The sequence below is a fragment of the Euwallacea fornicatus genome, chromosome 23 (genome assembly GCF_040115645.1).
Source record: "Euwallacea fornicatus isolate EFF26 chromosome 23, ASM4011564v1, whole genome shotgun sequence".
Taxonomy (NCBI): domain Eukaryota; kingdom Metazoa; phylum Arthropoda; class Insecta; order Coleoptera; family Curculionidae; genus Euwallacea; species Euwallacea fornicatus.
The window spans coordinates 137,616-162,610 of NC_089563.1; the positions used below are offsets into that span (position 1 = coordinate 137,616).

The 24,995-nt window shown below is 31.9% G+C and overlaps 1 protein-coding gene across 1 annotated transcript in view; it reads left to right on the forward strand.

Moving 5' to 3' along the window:
- LOC136346446 (restin homolog) overlaps window positions 1–24,995 on the forward strand; it is an 89,197-nt gene that overhangs the window by 985 nt on the left and 63,217 nt on the right. The gene's annotated exons all lie outside the window — the stretch shown is intronic.

The window sequence follows — 24,995 nt, forward strand, 5'->3', positions numbered from 1 at the left end:
TACTTTTGAATTCACCAAAAATGCGAAAATGAATCTTTTTTCATTTTTTTAGGTGTCTTGTCCACAAATTACTTACACTAAAATGTCTTCCCAGGTGGAAAACTATTAAAAGTTATCATTCCATCACCAGCTTACTGCTAAAGATATTTAATGCTCCTCATGACACTCATGTTGCTTAAGTTTCCTTCTCATAAATTGTCCTGAAGACGCATGTCCTCTTTAGCCCGTTTAGCTAATCCTTCTGGACGTCCCAATATGTGGTGGCTTGTACGAACGTATTTATTAAAAGTGCATTTGTTGGATAACTCGTTGTTTCTTATGATTTTCAGGTGTCTAGCTTACGAACCAGATTGCATAGAAAACCTGAAAGTTTCTCCAATATTATATGAAGAGTTATTCGTTTCAAGTAATTTTCTCAGTCCTCTCCGTAATTTTTGCTGACAAATTTACGTGACATTTTTGAATCTCGTCCACATGGAAGGTTCCTATAGGAAAAGGGAATGCAGGAGAATATCTTCCTAATGAATAGAAGCTAAATAGAACCATTGTTGATGATTAAAATTATGACGAAACACTAGTTCATATTACTTGTGCAACAGATATACAGTGCTTTCGTAAAGAATGGAATAAATTTATTAACACTAAAACTAACATATTTTGGAAAAAATTGTCGGACACGTCGATTCAATTGTTGAACAATAATTTTCTTAAATGTTAATCGTGTTAATGACATCATCGCTGTCCGAGAGATGAGGTCATCGGCCACTTTTTTTAAATGACAACAACCGTTTTTTTATTCAAAATATTGTAAGGCTTATTATATTATAGATTTAAATATTAAGGGGGCAAAATATTAAATAAATGTTTTGAAGTATAAACCGTAAAAAAATGTGGGAGCTGCGTAAGATATTTTTTGAGAAAAAAAGTATTCACTTAATTTATAAAATTTTCAAAAAAATTAAGAGGGTAAATAAATTCCTTTTGAGCATTGTCGATGAAGTTGGGAGTTATAAGTCGTATTTCCTCACGAATCTGTCTTTTTAAATCGTCTGAACTTAAGAGCTTAGTGGAAGACACTTAGCTTTTTAAATATCCACACAAAAACTATTCGAAAGGCGTCAGGTCAGGTGAATGAGCTACACAGTATAACTCCTATTTGTCCTGTCCAAAGACTTCAGAAACATTCGTTTAAGTATGCTCGCACAGGTGCTGCATAACGGCGAAGCGCTCCATGTTGATGAAAGAGTAAATTTATCTTTGGCAGATCGGGTTCGTCTGGATTATGATATAAAGCAACTAGTGCTGGGATTAAGTCTTCTCGAAGACAACTTAGGTATCGTTCTCCAATTAGAGCACCGTTGAAAAAATAAGGACCCAAAATTCTATAGGGCACATCAAACGTTTACTTTTTGAAGGTGTTGGCTATGAAAGTTCATCACTGAATGGGGATTATTAGAAGTCCCATAACAACAGTTTTGCCATTTAACGTAAACGTACCTTCATACGAAAAAAAAATCTTTTTACGAAGGTTTCATCATTGTTGCAGAGTTCTTGCATTTGTTAGCAAAAGTGATTTCGACGATCGAACTCATCTTCAAAGAGGTCATGGATTAATTACATTTTATACGGATGGTACTTAATCGTTTTCAATGCATTGTGCAAAGTGGAAGCGGCCCTATTAAACAAAGATGAAACTTTGTTTAGTGCGGCATGTGGAACTACTTGCACTGCCATTAAAATGTTAATTTTTCAATCTTCTGATATCGAGGATCGACCAATTTTAGATAGATCTCGGACATGTCCACGCTCTCTAAACTTTTTTTCAATTTTCGGAACTGTGCTTTGGTTCATTGGTCGCTGATCACGGTGAATTGTATTAAATAATTCTGCAGCTTCTCTTTGGGTACGCACCTTACCTCCAAATCCGATCATGTAGAGGATTTCAATTCTTCCTCTTTCGGTTAATTTGGTAATTTTTAAACAATTTTACGTGGTAGGTACTATACAAATAATTATGTACACAAAATGTTTTCGATTTAACAATAAACATTCTGTTGCCGTGGATATTCATTTTGTTTTTTTTTTATCGTTGTCCTAGATATTGATAATGATAAAGATTGGTTTGCATATCGTAATGTTATTTTTCTGGAAAAATATCTTAAGTAAACCCCATTTTTTTAGGGTTTATACTTAAAAAAATATGCTTTTTAATATTTTGCGTGAAAAACGAGGGTTGTCTTAAAAAAATATCCGATGATGTCATCAATATGACTAATATTTAAATAAATGCGTTTTTTAAAAACGACGTGTCCGAGGATTATTTCCAAACATATTAGTTTTAATATTAATTAATTTACTTCGTACTTTACGAAACCACTGTATAAACAAAAACATTTAGGTGCTTTGGTACCAATATTCCTTCGGATTAATTCATCGGTTCAATGCCCTTCATTCTTTGTCCTTCTACGATTCAAAATTATTTGTTATTAGTTTCATTGTTTTTATCTGGAATTAGCTACCTTATTACTCTTGCGAATTTGCGTTCCTTTTAGTTAAACTCTTTAATTAGCACTCTCGTGTTTACATAGGATTAACCCTTCGTTTGTCACCTTACATGAAATAAACGCATATATGAACTTCTAGGAAATATCACCTTATCAATATAAACATTATCTTATCACATTTTCATGCAAAACGTACTAGGTCAATCCATCCATCCGCACCATTTTTTAAAACCGCATTAAATTCATGTGTTTTAGACCTAACCAAGCATCAACCAATGATTTTTCACGTTTCACGTCATTTTTAATTAGATACTCGTATATAATCAGCCAATATCACCAGATTAAGTACCCATACTTAGGAAAATGAAATTGAAAATTTGTGAAAGTAGGTGTGCATATTTAAACATTTGCACAGTGATTTATTATTGAGAAAGTCGTTTGATGATGATTGTCTGAGCTCGGGAAATGCCTGTGGTAAATCTATGAATAGGCACTTACAAGCACCTGCTGTAGGTGTGTTATAAGGCTAGTTATTAAGACTTCGCCAGCGAAAGAAGCCCAGTTAGGTAGGGCTATGAAACGTATTATAAACTGCGAATTACAATGTTATACTAGGAGATCACGAAAACGTTACTAAATTTAAATGGGTTTTGCGGAGTGTTCCCATATAGGATGATAATTAGAGTCACTGCCATAGTTTTTGCAGGTAGATTGCTGATTGGAAATTATCCACAATAGGAGAAAGAGAATTATTCACGAACGACCTGAAACAGACAAAGACGCATGAAATTTTGTGTTAAATGAGATCAAGCGAGTGAAAGTCAGTTAGACGAAAAATAACTTTTTCCCTCTGAAAATCTGGCATGAAATATAGATAAAAGACGTCCTTGCATGATGCCACTTACTCGAAAATGTTGACAACGCAAAATGACCGATCTGACGGAAAAGCTTCTTGCCATACTAAATGTTATGAAATATTGAATCTAATGGCTCTACGTTGAGCAAATAAGTCAGATGGAAAGGGAGTGCTTTCTTCTCTGGCTATATACAGGGTTTGCCATTACTCAGGCCTTGGTTCCTGGTGTCTTTGTATAAATATCAATATGAAATGTTTAGTACAGTACTAATTTATATCGGAAAGCTGCATGATTTTATAATATTTTTGTTTATACAGAGTGTTCCGTTTTCGCTGGGCAGCATAAAGTCATAATTTTTTAAATAGCAACCCATAATTTTTTTTATGCCATTTGATGAAACCTTAATTTAGAAGGAAAATACATTAAACATTTTTTAAATTGGTTGCGACGTTGCCCTATTAGAGAAATTTCTTTAAAAATGCAGCATCAGAAAAAAATTATCACAAAACTGGTGTTTTTTGAAATGTTTCAATTTGTTTTTGTAAAGTAGTAAATGAAAGTCAGAGGTACTTAAAAACTTTAAAACATTTTTTTAATGCACCACACTTTTTTTGTATAAAGGTGCTAATTTGCAAATTTTACAAATTGCTGAAACTCGTTTTTTTTAAATGGTACCCATGATTTTTTTCAAGTCTTTCTAATCTAGTTTTTAATTCTCTATTAATTTGCAATAACATCTTTTCATCTAACATTTACAGTTATAGAGATATTTACAAAATTTCAATCAAATTGCAACAGGCATTATTATAATCTAACAGATTTATTCTAGTAGGCTTTGCTTCTATTTAACAAAAGCATAAATTACTTATTTCATTTAGTTGTCATATTACCTGTCACTACCTTCTAATATGGCAACGCCGCAACCAATTTAAAAAATGTTTAATGTATTTTCCTTCTAAATTACGGTTTCATCAAATGGCATAAAAAAAATTATGGGTTGCTATTTAAAAAATTATAACTTTATGCTGCCCAGCGAAAACGGAACACTCTGTATAAACAAAAATATTATTAAATCACGCAGCTTTCCAATGTAAGTGAGTACTTTACTAAACAGTTCATATTGATATTTATACAAAGACGCCAGGAACCAAGGCCAGAGTAATGGCGAACCCTGTATATGCGAAATTTTTCGTTCATTCCAAAAACACGAAAACTTCAAACAAAAGCTATTTCAATCCTATTAATACTAGATATAATATTTCCCTTAGGACTTGAAGAACTCTAGAATATATTTTAAATTATTAACTTTTTTTATATACAAAAACCAAATTTTTCTCCTATTAGTGGAAACATCAGTCATCAAGGACATCACTCTAACCTACATTAACCTGAATCCGAACCGGCATTTGCTTCATTTTATTAACCTTAACAAATTTTGATTTTCTTGTATCGCAACTAACCACGAAATGCAATCAAGAAACTTAGAATTTCTCAAAATTTTGGAAACAAATCTGAAACTTTCCATCTAGCTTAGAGAAGAGATATTTTTAACGAAAAACTTTGCGAAGCTCCCTGGTTTCGGACCGGTAGATTAAAGAGAAGACTGAGAATGAAATTTTTCGTTTTGTTTTAATCTTAAAATTGAGGAAATTTTTAAAGTTAGGAGACCTGAATTTATTCACAAAACTCAGGTCAAATTCTGGAATTATTGAAATAGAACTGTGTTCCTAAACACCCAAATTGTTGAAACACAAATTTGGCCTTCAATTTTGGGTGTAATCCGGGAACTGTTAAGGTAAGAACATTTTTAATTCAGAAATTCACGATTAAAGTTTAACCGTTTAATAAATCTAAAATTGTGCTTAATATTTAGAAATATTCATGGAGATTTCCAAACCTAAATTAGTCTGTAATGGTTAAAAATTTTTTAATCGTTAGCTCTAAATTGAACCAGCCGATTTTTAATTTTTCATCTCAAGTTTGAGGGTATTTCTAAAATTTCTAGAATTCGTTTCTTAAATTGCTACGTTCCAAATTGGAGTTGAAAATACGAAATCTCGTTGCTGTAATTGTTGGACTGCTTACAGCCCATTTACCTAGAGCGTTGGAGGAAATGCTTAAATGAAAAAATGGTAGAGTTGGTTTCGAATTGTAACGATTCGATTAAGAAATGTAAGACGACAAAATGTAAGAGAGTTTTCTTATATTAATTACCACAATGACGTAAAAATAAATTTGATGCTAAGTCAAATGAAAAATTATTTCATATTTTTCTTTAAAAAAGTAGCAACAACTCGAAAATATCGAAAATGAATGGTGTTACTAAATAGATATTTCGTTAGTATAGAAATATTGTTTGTGCCTTTCCTTCAACACAGGCGGAAAATTCCCTGAAATTCATTATTTTGATTTTTTTTTTCTTCGAAATAGGCATGCCGCGTATTTTTAAATTTAGGGAAATCTCCCTACTCCCAAATTTGACCTTAAAATTTTAAATTTAACATATGGGATAGCCCGAAAATGCACGTTAAAAATGGTATCATGAGATTATTTGGGTCAATACAATGAGGTTTGGTAGAAAAATTATTTGCAAAAGAATCTCATTTAGAAACTGTTGACTGTGAAAATTCTTTAAAAAAGACATGTTTTCTGCTATATCTGAAGAATGTTTCAGTTGATTTCAATGAAACCCATTGTGCATTTATTCTTTAATGCAGGGATTATTTTCATATAACATTGATGTCTATTCACAATGTGCGAGTAGACAGTTCTTAGGTATCTGCGTACAAAAATGACCAGAACTTTTCCCCGGGTAGTAGTGAATTTTTTTTTGATGATACATTAGCCCTGTCTTCAATTTTTTTTATCTCTTGGAAATTTTGTGTACGGTTTGCCTACGGTGTTAACATTTCGCCCGAAAAAAAATGATTTTCTTTTCTCATGTAGAACTCCAATTTGCCAACACTTCGATAATCATCAATTATTGTCGATGTGAACGCTAATGGAAAATGTCATAAAAATGTATTAAAATTTTTTGAAGTTTCTTTTGAGTTGTTTCTTTCGAGATCAATAATGGCGTTTTTTAATTTAAAAATGACCGATATCGTTAAACACTTTCATTTTCTTTCAAACATTTATTTAAATTATTTACTATTATTTTTTTTAAATAAATTCATTCTTTGCTACAGATCGGGAACCCTATCCGGGCATTCAACTGAAACCAATCAACTGTTAGATGGGGAATAACTTATAACTTCAACCATATCGGTAATTTCATCATCAGAGAACGGCATTATTGATTTCAAAAGAAACTTCAAAAACTTTTGATAAATTGTCATGACATTTAACATAACTAACTAATTAATTAATGCACAATGGGTTTTATTGAAATCCATTGACGTATTCTCCAGATATAGCAAAAACCATGTTTTTTTTTCTCAAGAACTTTGACCATCAATAGCATTTAAACGAGACCTTTGTTTCAGATAATTTTGGAACCAAATCTATCAATTAACGAACCTCACGATACCATTTTTGATGTGCATTTTCGGGACACATTTTCCGTATAAAATGAGGCGTTTATAAGCAAGAAGTTTGAATAAACATTTAGTTTTGCATTAGTGAATTTAATTTTCAATGTTTACTATGAAAAATTGTAAATTTAGGACCTTTTGGTCCGTTTTATTAACGCTTACAAACTATGATAGATCTTGAAATCTGATCTCATAAACTCATTACATAGAAACTTGAATTGGGATTAGTCAACATTTGATAATATGCATTTATATTAGGTATGGAATTTTATTTATGAATATAATCGTTCGCGCTATATATCAAACTAACCTTGAGACTATTCAAATCATGCTATCTGAAAATCGATTTAAGCGACCTGAGCAGAGAATTTATTTCACTTCCCTAGAGAATGGTATCTTTTAAGCATTAATTTTTCGTGATCACCTATGCTTACAATAATTATTAGCTCTTCAGAAAATGTCCACGGTTTACAGAATGCAAATTCCTTCATTACAGCCGGGAAAGTAGCAACTAGAGTACCGGTTATATTCCCATCTTATACTTAATTAAATAAGGTACTAAAACAAATACAATTCTCGGAACCATGGTGAAATATGTTGTAGACGGTGTTAATGGGGGAAGTTCCCTAGCGCTGCCGAGCGTAATTCCTAAAAGCAGAACCGCAGTCATTCTTCTTACTGGTTAATTGTGAATTCTACTAGATATACCTACCTAACATGCAGGTAACACAGTAAAATTTATTATACACATGTTCCCTATATAATTAATGGTTCTCCATGTAAGGATAAAATATCTCTGCTGCCTGAAAATTCCGGTGAAAGTGTTGAATTTGATTATAGTACCAATGCGAGAGTTTGTGCTAGATTTAATGGAAAAATGTATCGATCAAAAAATGCATTAATTCTCTATACTCGTTATTATTGAAACGTAACCAAAAAATAGCTTCGCCTTACTTTGACCTAATCTACATTAAAAACAAATAAGTACCACTTGGTATTCGGCAAATGCGACGTACTGCCAACAGAGGAACCAACGCCTTCATACGGTTTTACGGGTCAGTTACGCTCAATTAATTTTAATCAGCCTTATCCGATTATCAAAACAATTTTCAATTTGCTTTTCGTTTCATTTTCGTGAGGATTTGTTTGATTATGATTACACCACTTGTGGAAACATGTACTACGATGCGGTATTGAAAATGTGTTTACGGAACCACCTCATATTCACAGAGGTACCATTTAACAATACTAATTTTATTTTCAAAGTTCAAAGCATAACGTACGTTCCAAGTGTGTTTATATCAATTACACGTTGCTTATGTCTATAACTACGGAAGGAGCTCATTCAACCCGTTTAATTAGTGTCATTAGGAAAAATAGGTAAAACCGTAGCGACAGGTTGTGATGTAACTGAAGAAAACCGACAATTCCACGTTGGTACTATTTAAATTGTAACTCAAATAAAATGTTCGCCATTCGGCCAATGGCAAAGGAACACTCGCGTAGTTTGGAGGCTTCGAAAAACCAACGCCAGTAAAGTTACGAGCTTGACTTGCTGTTAGAGAATATGTGGTATTTTGAATCGTTTTGTCGCTATATGCATCATTTCAGGTTACCTAATTTAGCATTGAGTGGTAATAAATATTATCTCTGTAAAAGAGTATCAACAAGTCGCTCATAGGACTATTTGTTCGAAACAACAATGCCCAAAATACATAGATGTGACGTCAAATACAGGGTGATTTATCAACAATGAGACAACTGAAACCTGAAGATACTACACGTTAAATGGTGACGATTGGAGAAAATATGCCTTATCCGAAAGTTGATCATTTCGGATGTATACAGAGTGTTCAAAGTTGAAATTTTAATTAATTTTCTGCCATTTTTTTACACTTAAAAATGTGCAAACTTATATTTTTTTAGGTAACGGATATGGATGGTACGTTTTGCAATTTCCGTTGCTAATAGAGGGCGCCACCTACGGCCAGTTTTGCATAATTTACAGTTAATGATTTTTTACCCTGTATTCTTAACACAAATTTTATTCAAAGTTTAAACAAGCAATCGTTTTTTCATTAATTATACTGGGTGTCTTTGAAAGATTCATACAAAATTTTACCACAGATTTCTTAGGCGGAAATATAACAATTTAACCCAATTAACTTTATTCCAAAAGTGAATGGACTCCAAAATACAGGACGTTAAAGTAAAAATTAAAAAAAGGAAAAAAAACTCCGTTTGTAATGCTGCTATCTGAACGATATTTCTGATCGGGGGTGTTATTGACGAAAAATCAGAATCCGTTTACGTTTTCGATGCAAATTCTAGAGGGCGCAATATGCGCTAGGTGAATTCTCTTTAAAGAGGCATGACCTTTTCATAAGCCGGTATAAAATTTATTTATGACTGAATTTCTGTTTTCCTTCAAGTTTTGTGAAAAAAAAAATCTCTTGGTATGAGTCCCTACACGCATTTCTTCCGGAGATATTTCAAGTTTAGTGAAACGAAACAAAATATCAAAATATTCAGTTAATCTTCAAATTTTATCACTTTTTAAAAAACTTTATGTTTTTATTTGGCCACGCCAAGTTTTCATGGTCTATTTTGCTGTACTGTATGAACAAATATGTACGTTAAAGTTATTTTTCAAGACTTGTAGCGAACGCTAAGCTTCAGATATTTCAAGAAGGAATGCCCATAAGGACTGGCACCAAGACACCTTTTTCTCATAAAATATGCAGGAAAACACAAATTTAGTCATAAATAAATTTTATATCGGCTGATAAAAAAGTTATGTCCCTTGAAAGAGAATTCATCTAGTACTGATGGCGCCCTCTACAATGTGTGTCAAAAATGTAAACGGATTTTCATTTATAGCCGTTAAAAGTCTTTTAATGCGACATATTGTTCACATAGTAGAATTACAAACGAAGTAATTAATTTCTTTCTTTTCTTTAATATTCACTTTGATGTTCAGTATTTTGAAAACTGTCCACTTTTGGACTAGGATAAATTAAGTTAAATCATCATGTTTGACTCAAAAACCTACGGTACAATTTTGTACAAACCTTTTAGAAGCACCCTGTATATTCTTATTTCATTTTTATATTTCGACCCGTTTTAGAGAAAATCTATTTATTTAATCAATGAACACGTATGTTTAAATTGAATGATACGAGAAAATAGAAGTGAAACAAACCAAGCGTATTTTTATTTTCTTAAGTTCATAAAAGCACAATTTTAGAATTTTCAAGTGTTTCAACCTAGATACATTCAAAATAATGCCAAAAAAATTTATTAAAATTTTAGCTTTCAACACCTTGTATATTTTAATAACTATTAACTCTCGTATAGGGCATATTTTTTCTAATTTTTAGAATATGACACGTACTATTTCCAGCTTTCGGTTGTCCCATTGTCAAAGAATCACCCCGTATATAAATTTCTCAATAAGGAATCCTTGTTTATCATGTGTGTATCATCGCGTGTTTTAAGAGTATATCATTTTCCCCTGCAATTACTTACCATGCTTATTTCTGATACAGTCAGTATATACTTAATCCACAATTTTCTTTAACTGTTAGTTCTATTGCATTAAGTGCGTTAAAATTTTTCAGAAATAGTCACATTTTTCGACAGTAAATTTGATACTACAGTAGGATGTTTTAATGCACACACTTTGAAAGAACTTTTTTAAATTTATCTTACTAAACTCCATTTTAGAAAATTTAGAAATTATCAACATTTCTGAGAAACTAGTTAACTTTAGGCGTTTTTGAAACGATATATTTGTCAGTAGGAAGTTCAAGAATATTGGTTTTCCCTGCACTGTTTTGACATATTCGATACATATATATCGATGATTCTTCAACACTTTTGAGAAATTAAATGAGCTTTTAATTACACCCAAATGAGATTTTGAAAAAGGTTCTTATAATGAGGAACTTTGAGAGGAGTACTTTGGTTTTGCGCAACTAGATTCGTTTCTAGAGCGGTTATAGTTTCTCAAAATAAAAAAAAAACTACACAAACTAGGCATGATGATACTTTTAGAAAATCCTGTTTGGCTTCAATAAATCCTATTAAAGGATTTTTTTTAAAGAAACGAGAAGGAACTTGATATTGCATTGAAATGCGGCTTTGATTAGTAGATATTTCCTCCAGTAAATTCAATTTTAGCAAATCGGGAATATCTAAATGCTTTTAGAAACTGGGTATTACTAAACGTTCATGAAAATGCAACTTTTCATGGAAATTATTTATTAAGCGGAAAATTCGTGCAAGATATGTTTTGCTTCACTAAATTTTATTTGAAAAAACTCAATATTTCTCGAGATTTTTTTACAAATAATGAAACTTGTGTAGCTTAGCAGCTTGAGGACAACTTTGGTACATAAAAATGTAAAAAATATAAATTTCATGAAAATCCAACCTTACAAAGTGTTTTTTAACCAGTCTCTTCGGAGACGTTTTGTTTTAACTCGGTATATTGAAAAGTAAACTCAGTTCCTTGAGAAACTTAGGAAACTCAAGTTTCATTAATAGGCACCTCTAAAAATCGGCATTTATAAGAGACTTTGAAAAACAATTTGAAGCTCTGAATTTGTCAAAAGGAATTTTATATTTTTCACCTAGAAACTTTGAAGAGATGTTGTCTTTTCTTCAATAACTTTATTCTAGGTATGTCGAAAATGCCCAAAAATGTTAGAGAAACTGAATAGATTCGAGTTTTCATGAACACTTGCATTTCATTTGCAGGAAGGTGTACTGAACAGCAATTAACAACTAACCATTAATATTTAACATATTTTTAGATTCCCAGGCGAATCTTGCATCATTTAGGAAATAGGTTAGTTGGTTTTCGACCCAATATACCTAATCTTGTTAAATTATTATAGTGATCCCATCAAATTCAGATTACGAAACCCAGTGATTTTAAAATTTTTGAAGTAAGAACTATTTTTTGCTATCCGGATTATTGAATCGGTTCATGACAGAAACACTTGTAAATGCAGCTTTAGAGATGGTTTCACTTCTATAATCCTTTAGAAACATTCATTGCCAATTTTTAAATTTCTTTTTTCTTCAAATTTTTTGCTTTTACCTCTCTTTTTTTAATGTCGTTTTTTGTGTCCCATTTAGTACACTCACTTTCACATGAAATGCACCATCCAGTAATACTAATAATTAAGTCTTGTAATTTTGGCAAAATAATGCTTCATAATGGAGTATTAAATGATCAGACTTTCAGTAAAAAGAAAGAATGCTAGTGGTTTTTTTGTTATTGTCTTTTTAGATTTTTTATTCAATTTTAAATAAATCAAATAATATTTACATGGAAATATTAGTTTATTTTGTTGTTGAACTGTGAACAAGACATCTCAAAATGCCCCCAGTGAGACAGTGTCGAAATTTTTCCCACGTTTCGGATTTCGATAGAGGGAGAATTATCGGCATGAAGAAGGGTGGACTTTCTTTTCGTGAGATTGCCCGAAGAATGAATCGGAACCACACCACGATTGCGAGAGTATGGTCTTCATGGCCTGAAGAAAGGGTTCAGCAACATCGTCCAGCTGGACGTCCTCCCCGTAGCAGCAATGCACGTGAAGATCGACTGCTTAGACGGATGGCCATTAGTGATTGATTTCAAACAACAATGTCTGTTGCAGTAGATTGGATGGGAGCTCTAAATCGTCGGGTGTCGATGGCAACAATTTACAAAAGAATTTCGTCTTTTGGCATGCATTCATACCGCCCAAATCTACGACTGCCACTAACCGCCCAACACCAAGCTTCCAGATTGGTCTGGTGTCAAGAACGAGTTGATTGGAGTCATGAGTGGAACAATATCGTTTTCAGTGACGAGTCGCGATTTTGTTTATGGATCAATGATAGTCGTAGAAGAGTCAGACGATACTGAGGTGAAAGAAGAAATTTGCAATTTTGTAAAAGGCGCCACACAGCTTTAACACCTGGTGTTATGGTCTGGGGTGCGATATGTGTTGATCGAAGATCTTCTCTTGTGTTCATTCCAAGCACCCTAAACGCACGTCGCTACATTAACAATGTTTTGAGGCCATTATCAGTACTCTTCATGCAAACTTTACCAAATGGCATTTTCCAACAGGATAATGCAAGACCACATAGTGCGAACATTACTCGACAATACCTGGAAGAAGCACAATTGTAAATACTGCCTTGGCCTGCACGGCCACCGGACCTATCGCCCATCGAACATCTATGAGTCGTGATGAGTCGCCGTCTTCGAAATTTACCGAGGCCTCCAAACAATGTGGATGACCTATGACATCATCTTGAGGTAGCATGGAATGAAATACCCCAGGAGGATATTGAGCATTTGTTGCAAAACGTCCCGCGAAGAGTACGTGCTTGCATTGCAGTACGAGGCGATGTCACTCATTATTAATTTCTTAATTAACAAATGTCGTATCTTTTTACTGAAAAACTGATCATTTGACACTCCATTATGGAGCATTATTTTGCCAAAGTTACAAGACTCAATTATTAGTATTACTGGGTGGTGCGTTTTATGTGGAAGTGAGTGTATTTTATGATATTTTCATTTCGGCTTCAAAATGTGTTTATGGCTTACTAAATGTGGTTTTGTCTAGTAAATCATGGAAGCCTTTTTGCAAGCGCGAGCAAATCAGCCCCTTAGCTATATGTATGCATATTACGCAACTTGCCACACCTTGCACTTACGCCATGCAAGCCATCTTCTCTTATCCATTACAACTTATTTAGACATGCGGGTATCATTTTCGCATATTAAATTGAAAATCCGTGTTATCAAATCTATGGGATTGCTAGCATGCCTGAACTACTTCGGTCGAATAAAAATTGATGAGCGATAAATTACTTCCTTATATTTGTGGAGTGTATAGTCGGCAATTAATTAAAACTAAAACGAAAACACATCAATGAAATATAGGGATATAAAATGAAGACAGAAGCAATAACATCAGCTAGCATAGTATGCAAGAAACATATTAAGCTTTGGAGAGTTATTTTGTTATGGAAATTAACAGGTGAATTCAGAGGCGGAGGTAACTTTACTATACAGAAACTTTGCTTTAATGCAACCAAGTTCTTAATTAATTGTTAAATGTGACCTATAAATTTTTATTTTAACTGCCGATTGGCACAGGATCAATTATTATTAATGAAAAACGAACATGAAAGGAAAGATAAATCAAACCGGAAAAAAAGGTGAAATTTGTTAGTAGAGAGACTGGCTTCGTGTTTGAACTTTTCCGAATAAACCATAAACATTTTTCCCCTACGTGGTGTAAATAAATTATTTCCGTGCCGAAAGTGATGTTGTCATGGATTTCTACGTTTTTCTGATAAATTTTATTATAATCGTAGTGTAGGATTGCATTTCACCAGGTGCAAACACTCTAAGCACTTAATTGTTCATTCGTCAGGATCGAGTTGGGTGAAGTTATGAACACTTAAAAAAAGAGAGCACACTTCTTAAAAGCTCTTACGTTGAGAAGATCAGATCAGAATTTGACTCTCATGTGATTTTGTCCCTTATAGTCCCTCGTGAATGAGTCAACTTACTGTCGATGTAAGTAAACTATAAGTACTTCTACATAGATTTAACTTGTGAAAATTAACTTAGAACTAGTTTGAATTCCCGATTATCTGTTTACTTTTTTATAATACAAAATATCTAAAATCGAATAGCACGTGTTGGGAAATATTTTTTCAAATTCCATCATTTTATAATTTATATTTTATCACCAGTAGTTTATCCTCTCTCGTTGCATTTTTAGATTCCTCTTCACCCTTCATACTACTTTATTACAGATGCAATTGCTTTAGTAAGAAATTACATATACAGTGTGACCCACATAAGAGCGGGACACCCCTGTAAAATTTTTATTTGTGGTCCGATTTTGATTTTTTTTTTATATGTTGTAAAGCATCAAAAACTGTAGTTTGTGAGAAGTTCTTGTGCTCACTTAAAATCCAAGACCCACTTTGCTTCTTTTTCATGCCGAAAATTCAAGAAAAGACATTAGGGATTTTTAAATTTTAAATTTAACTATAATAATATCTTTAGAATATTTCAAAATGGTTGTATTTCAAATTTGGTTGAAAAATATTGATTAATAAAAAAAGTTATTGAACAATCAAATGTTAAATTTACTAAATCATCCACATCTTTATTAATAAAGATTTTTGGTCAACTTAGCTGAGAAATCTCCCCTCTTTTTGATTGAAGAAATAGTTCAAATATGAATAATCAATTAACTTTAAGGGAAAAAATTGAAATAGTGCGTCTTTCTGGTGATAATGACCGAAGTGTGCGGGAAGTAACTAGAATATTCAACGTAAAATATCCTAATCCACGTCCTATTACTAAAAGTACAGTGAATCGAATAAATCGTACATTTAATGGAACTGGAGCCGTTGACAGATATTTACTAAAAACCAAACGTCCGGGAAATAGAAATCAAAAATTATCGGTTCATTTTTTCCTAAAGGCAATATGAATTCTGCAAGTTTTTTAGAACTATTAAAAAATGAATTAACCGATGCGATTGATGATCTTCCACTATTATACGCACATAACATGTATTTTCAACTTGATGGAAGTCCTATTCATAACGCGAGAATTGTTCGGGAATGGTTAAATACAAACTTTCCTAACCAATGGATCGGACGGAATAGTCCATTAATACAATGGCCACTCAGATCGTCCGATCTGACCCCATTAGATATTTTTTTTGTGGGGTACTCTTGGGCAAAAAGTATATAAAAACCGCCACAGAAATAGAGAAGAACTGTGCATGAGGGTGAGACGCGCCTATGAAGAGATAACTCCCCTATCTCTTAGGAAAGTAATGTGGAATACTAGAAGAAGATACGAGAAATGTATCCAGTTGAACGGTGGCTTAATCGAAGCAAACGCTTTTTAAAATCAAGTAAATATATTTTTGTTATAATTTTTTCCACATTAAATGATTGAATATTTTACAGGGGTCTCCTGCTCTAAAGTGGATCAAATTTAATTGTTCAATAACTTTTCTATTAATCAATATTTTTCAACGAAATTTGAGATATAACCATTTTGAAATATTCTAAAGATATTATTATAGTTAAATTTAAAATTAAAAAATCCCTAATGTCTTTTCTTGAATTTTCGGCATGAAAAAGAAGCAAAATGGATCTTGGATTTTAAGTGAGCACAACAAGAACTTTTCACAAACTAGAGTTTTTGATGCTTTACAACATATAAAAAAAAATAATCAAAATCGGACCACAAATAAAAATTTTACAGGGGTGTCCCGCTCTTATGTGGATCACACTGGTGTCACACAATGGTTCTTACTACACTCTAATGATTTTACTCCCAACTCTCAACTAAATCCGTAACCTCAGGAACTATTATTGTTGTGTAAAAAATATTGTTGTTTTTTCCATTAAAACCCTTATTTATCCCCACTGTGTCAATGTTAGCGACCCATATACAGGATGATTCATAAACATATTGATAAAATTTCAGGCGACGTAAAGCTCATAAAAACCAATATTTGGATCACCCAAGCTTAGTTCGGAAATCGCTTCTTTGCCAAAATACACAGTATTTAATTTCTTTGGATTTTTTTTATATTTCAAAAATAGTTTGAGATAAAGACGTGAAATTAGCGACACGATGTGGCGGGACAAATGTGTATGTTTTGGAATAGGCAGAATATTTTCATTTACTCCAGCGGCATTGGTGCGGCCATCTAATGTGTCTACATGTGTGAATGGCCCAGAAGTTAATTGAACTATACTTTGGAAGAAGGGTATTATTTTGCTATGAGGCATGTTTCAAAAATGCTTGTCTTCATGTCCTCTACATCTACTAGAAGAAAATTAAATTAATACCACCAAAGGATTTTAGAAAAATCGCACTTGGAAAACTATACAGGCTTTTTGGGCACACAAAAGAATGATTTTTTTAAATCTTGAAAGTGGTTACTCGAGCAACCAAACACCAAGAGGACTTTTTTTAAATTAAAAATTGATGGAATATGAGAAAAATATATTAGTATTTTAAAAAGTCAGTGGTGTACATTTTTTTTCATGAAAAACATGCCTTTGAATAGATGGATGAACACCACTGGTGTAGGTAGAAATATTCCTACTCCAGAACATGCACATTTATCTCGCCATAGCGTGTCCCTAATCTCATCTTATAATGCCGAACCATTTTCGAAAAAAAAAAATTAAACACTATATCTTGAACACAGTGATTTCAGAGCTAACTTCACGTGATCTAAATGTCCGTTTTACAGGAGTTAGCATCTCCTGAAAATTTCTCAGTATGTTTATGAAACACTCTGTATAGCTCCACGTACTCTGCAGCGTATAAATAATAGTAAAGTAACCTCTGGATGCGCCTATCTTCTGTCTTCATTTAATAATGTGAACTAAAAAAGGGCGGTTACATTCTTGGCAGCAAATCACGTAACTTTTCAATCGTAGCTTACCGAGGATTGTGGTAGCAAAGGAGAGATTGAACGGACAAAATTGAAAATTCTGGCTTTCATTTTTCGAATTTGATATTACAAGATTTCATTGATGATTCTTACGTTTCGCAGAAAACTTGCCGTTTATATTAAATATAATTAAATAAAAGTAAATTACTTTAGGTTGCTCCTTCTAATGCTTCTCTACTTGTCAACAATCTGAGGATTACAGCTTCTTCAGTGTCTGCTCGAGTCTCTATTTGATTGGAAAAATCGTATAATCATCGCTATTCCAGTTCTAGATATTCGATTCTTAAAATAGGTCGATCACTATTTTCCATCCTCGCTGTTCTATCTTGGGTATGGCAATATCCTGAATTGTTTGTTAGGTATACCACATTAACTTAATGAGGTCGGGTATTTTTGATCTGCCGCATCTAATAGAAAATCGGCTTGAAGCTTAACTCGCATATAATAATAATTCACTCGTTTTATTCTAGAATGGGCCTATAAAGTGCGCGTATTATATTTAATTTGCTTTTATTTTAATGCAAACATGTCGTTACCTTAAACACAAGCCTCATCAAATGATCGTTAGGTTCTTTCGTAAATGCACTGCCACAAGGTAGTAATCTAATTTGAAATAGTTTATTTATGTTTAATGAAGATATTGACCTCATAGTTCAATGAATCGTTTACATTATAAATGACCAGGAAAAATCGAAACGGGACTTGTCTTGCATGGTGCGTTTTCAAATTTGCTGCTTAACAATCGCTTTGGGGCAGGCAGGAAATTTATGAGTTTCAGATACGAATTGCCGAAGGAAACTTGTAACTCCAAGCCAAATCGTTAAAGTTCTTGATGATTTCGGCAAACGAGCATTCGGGAAATATATGTCTGTAGTAAAAAAAAAAAATTCTTTTTCGTCCATATTTTAATTAAGGACAAATGAAAGTTTTCTGGCAAATTATTGTGCCAGTGTTGTTGGGTTAAATCTCGAAAATTGGAATTTCTGGAAATGAGTGCACGTGAGGTTAGAGCTTTCACAAAAGAAATGGCCAAATGAGAAAAGCTTTTGTTAAGGCATAATATAATAGCCAGATCTGTTGGTTTTTTAATAAAAAAAAAAGTATATACACGAAAGAGAAAATTCCGTGTATTTGTATTATAACTAATTTCCATTCATCCCAATAGTGCAAAAAGTTCATTTTCCCCTGGATCAATTATCATTTCTTCGAGCAATTTTCATCTCAAAACGTTCAGCTTCTCATTATTTTGTAAATACAACCGTAGAGACAACAGCTATTTGCTCAAGATGTCCAATACCCTGAAATTAAGTTAATTTATTTTCTAAATAAATATTATTCGTGTTAAATTAGAAAATCAACAAGGGAGAATGCACCGATAGCTTATCCAATACAATGATCTTTGTAATTAACGTCATTCTACTAGCAGAGGCAACTCTCGTATACAATTTTTACTGCAGATACGCCCTTAAAAGAATCTATGGAATTTTGAAGGGGAGGTTGAAGGAAATAAACACAAAATCTCAATAAAAATAAAATAAAATTTGTTAACAACGAATTTGTCAATTGCTATCACACAAGTGGTAAAAATATACCTCACTACCCAATGCTTTTCTCATCTCATGAGGAGTTCCTGGAAGCATGACTTTGTCCTCGCAAATATTAAATGGAAGTTAGTCACAGAAAACATAAATAGCTACTGTTGACGTCCGGTTCGTAGTAAAACACAAAATTCGGTAAAGCAAGGATTCGTTGCAAAGCTACAGTTTGTTTCATAATTTCAACGTTCTTCATTATCGAGGTTTCCACTACATGATAATACTGTATAATAATAGCTCGATTGCCTGTCCACATGGGCAGGTACCCTGCCGCCGTTAACGGTAACATCGCGATGGTACCAATGTTAAGCTCCGGTAAATTGAAACGAATATCCATTATCGTGACATTCGCAAATTCAGGTAAAATTCTATGCGGGTACCTGGACGTTATGATTTATTAATTTTATCTGTCCAAGGATCAAAAATAGGAACTCTTAATACTAGCTGTTGTTTATAATGCTTTTATAATGGTAATTCACATATTTCCAAGGTGCGAACAATAATAATATCTCTCTTCTACATCAGCTATGAATTTTCTTTGTAATTTTTCAGTCTGGCGCAATACTTGATTTATGAAACCAACACAGCTGAAACTATTTATATTACCTCCATCAGCAAGCCACATGCGCATTCCTGTGTGCATACAAAGAATATGAAAAAATCCGTTTTGTTCAAGGATATATAATGCTAATTGATCTTTTCCAAAACATCGCTTTTAGCTAGGTAATTTAAGATAGCATAAAATCACTATAGGTGTCAATCACATTTTATTCGTAATATCTAATTAGTTTTAACGCTTTAGAAATTGTTTGAAGAAGAATTCGCAAATGCCTTATGTATTTTACCGTTATTCAAGATAAAATCTTTTACCACCTACCTGAGCAAAGATATTGTTTCGATTAGGATGGTTGATAACCTGTCTTGTTAGCAGGTATTAAAGATTAAAAGTTCTTTCAATTTTTCAGTTCTATTATTTTTCTACTAACAATGAAGTGAGATACAGTGCGACTCTAAACTGAATCCCCTCCCCCCATCTTTTTCACACATCATTATTTTTTTAAAACCCAAAGCTGAATTTAATAGTACCGAAAGTACTAATTTTTGACATTTGCATATACTTTTTTAATGTTGATCACATCACCGGTAGCATAAATTTTTTTAAATTGAAAATTAGTAAAGGGACACCTTAAATTAACGATATTTCAAAACTACATGTCATGGTGCATTGCGATTTAAAATCTATCGATTATTTTTTGAGAAGAACAGGTATAAATTTAGTAAAAAATGTAATACAAGCTCAATAGAGTACACAGTAATTAAATGAAAAAAAAATATATATATACAGGGTGAGTCTTAAGTAATGGGACACAGAGCAACGATGGATTTATGACATAAAAACAATGCAATATAGCTAAATTTATGTTATACCAAAAGTTGATAATAACTAAGATACAGGGTGCCAAAGTTGAAAACTGAAATCAAATTTTCTTTAATATCTCTGGAACAGTTCGTGCTAATTTTACGAAATTTCTTATATAGGGGTTTTTGGAGATGATCAATTCAAATTTATCGACGATTTCGGTGTATCTTCTAGAGGGTGCCACAATCGACAATTAGGAGTCATTTAAACCATTTAAACTTTTTTGTGCCACGGCGTATGTCATTTTGTCCTCATAAAATTTGTTCCCCTATCTTTTCTAGTTAAAAAAGTTATACCTTATTGGTGTCGCTAGGAGCAACGGTTTTCGAGAAATTCAATTAAATAACTTAAATTCCCATTTTTTCTACTTGTTGACATGTAACAACATAATTTTTTTGTATTGTTAAAAAAGCACAAAGATTATATGACAACAATTTAATACCGTAGTTGGTCTTCTATTAATATATTTATTTAAGCTCCAAACGAATATTTTAACAATAACTAAAAAAATTAAAAATTAAACATATCTCCCTGTGACAATAAATGTTCGACGTGTCCACCATTTACTTGGATACATTTTGCAATTCTTTTACAGAACTCTGTACTTAGAGTTCCTCCAAAATGAACTAGGGAACCTTCTTGATGATGTGCCTCTGAATTTAAGGCAAGTAATGTTTTTTTGCAAGATGGCGCACCCGCACATTTTTCCTGTCCAGTGAAGGATTTCTTAAGTACACGTTTTGCCAATCGTTGTATAGGACGTGGATTTGAAATACCCTGGCCCCCACGGAGTCCCGACTTCAATCCTATGGACTTTTGTGTATGGGGTTACATGAAATCTTCCGTTTACCAAAATACAATAAATACACTTGAAAAATTATTAAACAAAATTCAAAATGCAGCTACATTATTTCGAAATGAACAATTGCTATTTAAAATAAAGAGGTCGTTCTGTAAAAGAATTGCAAAATGTATCCAAGTAAATGGTGGACACGTCGAACATTTATTGTCACAGGGAGATATGTTTAATTTTTAATTTTTTTAGTTATTGTTAAAATATTCGTTTGGAGCTTAAATAAATATATTAATAGAAGACCAACTACGGTATTAAATTGTTGTCATATAATCTTTGTGCTTTTTTAACAATACAAAAAAATTATGTTGTTACATGTCAACAAGTAGAAAAAATGGGAATTTAAGTTATTTAATTGAATTTCTCGAAAACCGTTGCTCCTAGCGACACCAATAAGGTATAACTTTTTTAACTAGAAAAAATAGGGGAACAAATTTTATGAGGACAAAATGACATACGCCGTGGCACAAAAAAGTTTAAATGGTTTAAATGACTCCTAATTGTCGATTGTGGCACCCTCTAGAAGATACACCGAAATCGTCGATAAATTTGAATTGGTCATCTCCAAAAACCCCTATATAAGAAATTTCGTAAAATTAGCACGAACTGTTCCAGAGATATTAAAGAAAATTTGATTTCATTTTTCAACTTTGGCACCCTGTATCTTAATTATTATCAACTTTTGGTATAACATAAATTTAGCTATATTGCATTGTTTTTATGTCATAAATCCATCGTTGCTCTGTGTCCCATTACTTAAGACTCACCCTGTATATAGGGTGGGGCACCAAGAGCGCCTCGGGGTATTACGTCCTTATTAATAATTTGATCGAAAATTGTTTTTAGAGATGTATGTAGAACCTTACAAGGTACATTTTAAAAATATTTTTATTTATACAAGGTTTATATAAAAAAAGATACATCTCAATCATATGTTTTTTTTAATGGAATACCCTATATTTTATTACATATTTGGAATTATAAGAAGAAAATAGTACAAGTTTTTATAACACACATTGGGTCTAAAACAATCACTTCTCGAGAAATTTTAGAAAATATAAAAATGCAAGAGTTAAGAAAAAAATTTTTTCTAGGTGAAATGAGTTACTTGGCTATTATTTTTTTACTATTACTTCTTAAGTACAAACTAATCTACAAACTAAAATGAATTATTTACTAAACTGATATACAGGGTAAGCAAAAAGAGTGATCAAATTTTACTCCCTTATAATTTAGCATTACTTTCTTATTTCAAATGGAATATATACATTTTTATGTATTACTTAGAACCACTAATTAATTCTCTTTCAATTGATACGATAGTGTTCTATACCTATCTTTTACCGTTTTCCTATAATATGAAATTTTATTTAGATTTCAATAATAACATTAAATAATACCATTTTTTTTCAGGTTATGTCTTGGATTGGTTGCTATGGTTATTAAAGAAAGCTAATTATAGAGCGCGAATTTTAAAAGTATTTATTACAGTTTAACAAATTCCCAAAAAAATTTAAAATTTACAGTAAATATTCGAAATGATAGCCATTATTTTCAATAAATAATTGAATACGTTTTTGAAAAGAAAATTTCACTTTTGATAACATGTCTGGTGTTATTTCTTTGAATGCATTTTGAATTCGAATTTTCATGTCCTCCTTTGTTGTTGGTGGTAATTTGTACACTACATCTTTAATGTAGCCCCACATAAAAATATCCATACTGGTAAGATCGGGCGATCTTGCGGGCCACAACTGACGACCACTTCGCCCAATTCATCTTCGGGGAAACATAGTGTTGAGAACTTCTCTCGCATCCCTATGAAAATGTACGGGTGCTCCGTCTAACTGAAACGACATTTAATAAAATTTTATATTATGGGAAAACTGTAAAAGATAAGTATAGAACACTATAGTATCAATTGAAAGAGAATTAATTAATGATTCTAAGTAATACATAAAAATGTATATATTCCATTTGAAATAAGAAAGTTATGCTAAATTATAAGGGAGTAAAATTTTACCACTCTTTTTGCTTACCCTATATATCAGTTTAGTAAATAATTCATTCTAGTTTGTACTTAAAAAGTAATAGTAAAAAAATAATAGCTAAGTGACTCATTTCACTTAGCAAAAAAAATTTTTCTTAATTCTTGCATTTTTATATTTTCTAAAATTTCTCGAGAAGCGATTGTTTTAGACCCAATGTGTGTTATACAAAGTTGTACTATTTTCTTCCTATAATTCCAAATGTGTAATAAAATATAGGGTGGTCCATTAAAAAAAAACATATATTTGAGATGTATATTTTTTTTATATACTCCCTGTATAAATGAAAATACTTTTAAAATGTACCTTGTAAGGTCCTACATACACCTCTAAAAACAATTTTCGATCAAATTATTAATAAGGAGGTAATACCCCGAGGCGTTCTTGGTGCCCCACCCTGTATATATATACAGGGTTATTCACGCTATACGGCTCGGAATATTGTGGCCAAAATACGAGGTTTTCTAAAAATTTATTATATATACTATATATTATTTCAAAATTTTATGAATTGTATTTTAAATTATTAAAAAAAAAACATAAACAAATATTTAATTTAAATTTTAAAAACTATAATTTGTTAAAGAGTTAATAGTAAAGGGGTACAATTTAGACCCGCACGGTACATTAATGATTTTCTTGGTATGTCGCCTTTCACTCTTTTCATTTAAAGGCTAATCGTCATCTTACATGCTTTATAATCTGATAGTCTTTTCTCATTTTCCCTTCGTGAGGGCATTTATTTGTTTTTCATGCCATTATTATTGATTTTGTGACACAGTTATTTTTTCACTATCCATTACGAAAGTACACATAACAAATGGATTATAATAGTCGTGAACAAACGTGATAACATGCGCATCTGTTATTATTTCCTAACCCACACGTGTTATGTTTGTCTATTTTACAGGTAGTCTCATAAAACACAACCGAACCTACAACTTAGTTATTTATGAACTGATTTTTATTAGCTAAAAATCAAATAAAATGCTATTGTTTAAACTACTAAATCAGATCTAAATTAATCTTTTTATCTCAGCTTCTGTTTCAGGTGTCATTTTCAGAATTTTAAATAAAACTCTGCATTTTTTATTTTTATTTTTTTATGGAAAGTATTTTTGTAACTTTAATAAAGTATGACAAATTAATGTTAAAACAATTTTTAAAGGAAAAAAATTGAAATAATTTTCATTTTCTAGATGTCCTACTATATATTATTATATATTTAAGATCTTCCCGTCAAAAGCTTTAAAAAAATGAAAATAAAAATTATAAAAAATTTGTACTTGTTTTTTGAAAATCTTTAACACCACAATTGAAAATACTAGTAATGCGTAGTAAAGGCACATCAAAATTTTCCTCTTACTGTATTTTAGACTTAAAAGAGTTTATTTTTTTTTAGTTCGTGCTTCACATTCAAATCAAATAAGTCTCTAATTTAAGTGATATAACTGCTAATTTGAAGTCTCTTTACGGGCACTCACATATGCACTGATCACCTACATATTTATGTATATGAATATATTGACAAAGAAAAATATATTGATATCTACTAATAAGGAGTACACCCTGAATATTGTCGTAATTTCAGATTCGCTTCGTAATTACAAGAATTTTTCATACTGTTTTTAGATTCTCATGAATGTGAATTATGACCCAATT